The sequence below is a fragment of the Bison bison genome, unplaced genomic scaffold (genome assembly GCF_000754665.1).
Source record: "Bison bison bison isolate TAMUID 2011002044 unplaced genomic scaffold, Bison_UMD1.0 scf7180017864239, whole genome shotgun sequence".
In the NCBI taxonomy this organism is placed as follows: Eukaryota; Metazoa; Chordata; class Mammalia; order Artiodactyla; family Bovidae; genus Bison; species Bison bison.
In genome coordinates, this window is record NW_011494811.1 from 2,213,979 (window position 1) to 2,218,177 (window position 4,199).

Genomic DNA, 4,199 nt, shown 5'->3' on the forward strand with positions numbered 1-4,199 from the left:
GCGATCGTCCCGTTGGGGAAAAGGCCCGGCCGGTAGACGGCTGCCAGCACGCACGCGCCGCCGGCCGGCCCGCACGCCTCACGCCTCGCGGCAGGCGAGACAGAGGAAGAAAGGGAGTTCTTAAAGGGACCGTCACGCCGACTCCGCCAGAGTAGACTGGGAGGAGGTGTTGCGCGCTGACTGCGACGGCTTTGCGCTTAGCCTCTCAGTTCTTCTGCTCTTATTGTTTGTATTATTATTTGTATTATTCGGCTAGGATTTATTTTTTTGGAGTACTGTTATTTGCAAAGGATTGGTTTGCTCTCCGGTCGACTAGGCGCTTTCGTTCCTGCTGCCTTAGCTTAGGACTTAGGAATCTCTCTTCAGGCCCGTCGCTAAGCTGTTGTTTGTGTTGTTGTTGCGAAGCCTACCAGCGTCAGATTGTCCCGGGGGTAGGGGTGTAAAAATGCAGATTTAGGGTCCCTCGTTCAGCCATTCTGATTCAAAAAGGCTACGACTGGAGTGTTTAAGCCGTTAGTGTTAAAAATCTATTTTAACAGGCTTTCCTAAAAGGGATTCCTCGGCATTCTAAACGCACGCAACGGATCTCAAAGTTCAGAAAACAAGTTCAGCGCGAGGGCTGTCAGAGTCGGCTATAGTACCCCGCCGCACTCCTGGCTTTATTTCCCAGCCTGAGCTTTGTCTCCCAGGGCTATTTTCCAACATACAGTATGCAACCAGTTTGAGCACTTTATAGTTATAGCATCTCTCTCTATATATAGGTGGTCCCCCTGCGGCCATAGGAGATAAGTCCTCTGCTTGTGTTTACAGGGCTTTATTGTTGTTGTTTTAGTAGCTAAGTCGTGTCCCATTCTTGCAACCCCATGCACTGAAGCCCACCAGGCTGCTCTGTCCATGGGATTTCCCAGGCAAGAGTACTGAAGTGGGTTGCCATTTCCTTCTCCAGGAGATCTTTCCAACCCTGGGATGAAATCTTATCTCCTCTATGCGCAGGCAGATTCTTTATCACTGCGCCACCAGAGAATAACCCCTTAATGACAAAAAGTTTTGATTTTATATCTTTGCGCCCCAGGGTCTTGAACAATACTTGTCTCAGAGGTGCTCAATTAATGTTGAGGCGTTCCTACTTGATAGGCAGTGCCAGAGTCTGGGCTTGGACCCAGAGCCTCTGCTGCAACTTGGGTCAGGCAGGTTCTCAGGGTCTCTCACCCAGCCCAATTCTGCTAGCTTCTCTAAAAAAGTGCTGTGATTAACAAGTCAAATGTTTGAGGTAGTTCAAACAAAGCAAGCAGAATGTCCACCACCAAGCATACACACCTATCCCAAGGAAACCCTGGAGAAGGCAATGGCACCCCACTCCAGTACTCTTGCCTGGAAAATCCCATGGACAGAGGAGCCTGGTAGGCTGCAGTCCATGGGGTCGCTAAGAGTCGGACAGGACTGAAGCGACTTGGCAGCAGCAGCAAGGAAACCCTCCCATTCTGGGGCCTGCATTACTGCTGCTGCTTCCTTTTCCGTAAGTCTGTCCTTGTTCTGCCTTCTTTGCTCCCTAAGTTCTGTTAAAGAGAAAACCCACAGGCCCAAAATGGCGTCACTTGTGCTAAAGCCCATGATTCCAAAGCTAGATTTAATACCGAGCCCAATTGCAGTTTCAATCTTTACCATAAATGTAATCTTAACGAGTTTGGAATTTTCTGGTTGGCACCAATGAGAAGCTGTCACATAATAATCTGTCACAGGGACCCTCTCCATTCCCGAAGAGAAGAAGAAACAATCTACATAGTAAAACCCTTGGCACTTCTCCTCCCCCCCCCACTTTCATTTCTTTTAACAATAGGTCCCTTGCCCCACCCTTTTTCCTGTAAAAAACCTTCCATTTTGTACAGCCCCTCTGAGTGCCCTTATAGTTGCTAGATGGGGTTCTCCCTGATTCCTGAACCATTGAATAAAGTCAATTAGATCTTCAAAGTTATTGGGTTGAATTTTGTTTTTTAACATTTCCGAGATCCAGACTCACTGCAGAAGGTGGACACCCTCCCTCCCTGCTCAATTTCCTCCTCTAACAAACTGGAAAATTCTTAAAGAGGTGGGAATACTGGACCACCTTACCTGCCTCCTGAGAAACCTGTTAGAAAAGGCAGAGGAACCAGAGATCAAATTGCCAACATCCGCTGGATCATGGAAAAAGCAAGAGAGTTCTAGAAAAACATCTACTTCTCCTTTATTGACTATGCCAAAGCCTTTGACTGTGTGGACCACAACAAACTGTGGAAAATTCTTAAAGAGATGGGAATACCAGACCGCCTGACCCGCCTCTTGAGAAATCTGTATTCAGGTCAGGAAGCAACAGTTAGAACTGGACATGGAACAACAGACTAGTTCCAAACAAGGAAAGGAGTATGTCAAGGCTGTATATTGTCACCCTGCTTATTTAACTCATATGCAGAGTACATCATGAGAAACACTGGGCTGGATGAAGCACAAGCTGGAATCAAGATTGCCAGGAGAAATATCAATAACCTCAGATATGTAGATGACATCACCAAGCAAAGAAGAACTAAAGACCCTCTTGATGAAAGTGAAAAAGGAGAGTGAAAAAGGTGGCTTAAAACTCAACATTCAGAAAAGTAAGATCATGGCATCTAGTACCATCACTTCTGGCAAATAAATGGGGAAACAGTGGAAACAGTGACAGACTTTTTTGGGGAGGCTCCAAAATCACTGCAGATGGTGACTGCAGCCATAAAATGAAAGCTCCTTGCTCGTTGGAAGAAAAGTTATGACCAACCTAGATAGCATATTAAAAAGCAGAGACATTACTTTGCCAACAAAGGGCTGCCTAGTCAAAGCTATGGTTTTTCCAGTAGTTGTGTATGGATGTGAGAGTTGGACTATAAAGAAGGCTGCTGCTGCTGCTAAGTTGCTTCAGTCGTGTCCAACTCTTAGCGACCCCATGGACGGCAGCCCACCAGGCTCCTCTGTCCATGGGATTTTCCAGGCAAGAGTACTGCAGTGGGGTGCCATTGCCTTCTCCAAATAATGGCATTTACACTACACTAAAACAAAAGTTTTAAACTAACACACACTCAAAACATATCACTTCCTAATTTTACTACATTGTACTCTTATCTACGCTTTCAAGTTTATTTACATCTATTATGCATGTATGTTGGAAATACTATATCATATTATGCTATTTGGGCTTCCCCAGTGGCTCTGCAGGTAAAGAATCTGTCTGCAATGCAGGAGCTTCAGGAGTCAGGGGTTCGATCTCTGGGTCAGTAAGATCCCCTGGAGGAGGAAATGGCAACCCACTCCAGTATTCTTGCCTGGAGAATCCCATGGACAGAGAAGCCTGGCAGGCTACAGTACATGGGGTTGCGAAGAGTCAGACACGACTGAGCACATATGCGTGATGACGACTATGCTATTTAGCATCTCTTCCCAATTCCAGGTTCAGTGACATCTCATTAATAACTGAAATCAGACATAGTGAAAGTATTTACATCACAGAAATTAGTAAACACTACAAATTACCCCCCAACTCCCAGAACAAGTTGGTAAACATTTACCAGCATGTGTGTGTCTATAGAAGTCACCATGTAGGAACAGTGAATCCAGCAGAGATGGCCCAGGGTTGGATACACTTCCCATTAAAGCCAGTGAGTGACAGAGAACATGGGTTACCCCTAAGAGACAGCCAGACCCTAGAGAGTCTCCATTTTACAGGGAAGGCTGGGTGGAAAAGATTTGATGCCCCCACAGTGTGTTGATTCCGTTGCCTCCTCTGAGGTGCACTAAGAAGATTTTGTTTAAATTCCCCTGGCAGAGTTGGATCCCCAGTTAGGGATGAAGGGACAGGAACCTGAAAGGAAGGTTGAATGAAGAGGGGCCGCCAGTCCCTGTCCCTTGTGAATGCCTGGCCTCTAGTGGTGGAAGTGAGAATGCAGGTCTCTGCCCTTCAGTCTTTTATTTATTTGTTTATTTTTAATTAATTTAATTTTGGCGGGGAGTGCTCTTGTCTGGAAAATCCCATGGACGGAGGAGCCTGGTAGGCTGCAGTCCATGGGGTCGCGAAGAGTCGGACACGACTGAGCGACTTCCCTTTCACTTTTCACTTTCATGCATTGGAGAAGGAAATGGCAACCCACTTCAGTGTTCTTGCCTGGAGAATCCCAGGGACGGGGGAACCTGGTGGG

The 4,199-nt window shown here is 46.6% G+C and overlaps 1 protein-coding gene across 1 annotated transcript in view; it reads left to right on the forward strand.

The window, feature by feature from the left end:
- The window catches only part of CCDC177 (coiled-coil domain containing 177), a 48,565-nt gene that overhangs the window by 16,109 nt on the left and 28,257 nt on the right, over nt 1-4,199 (forward strand).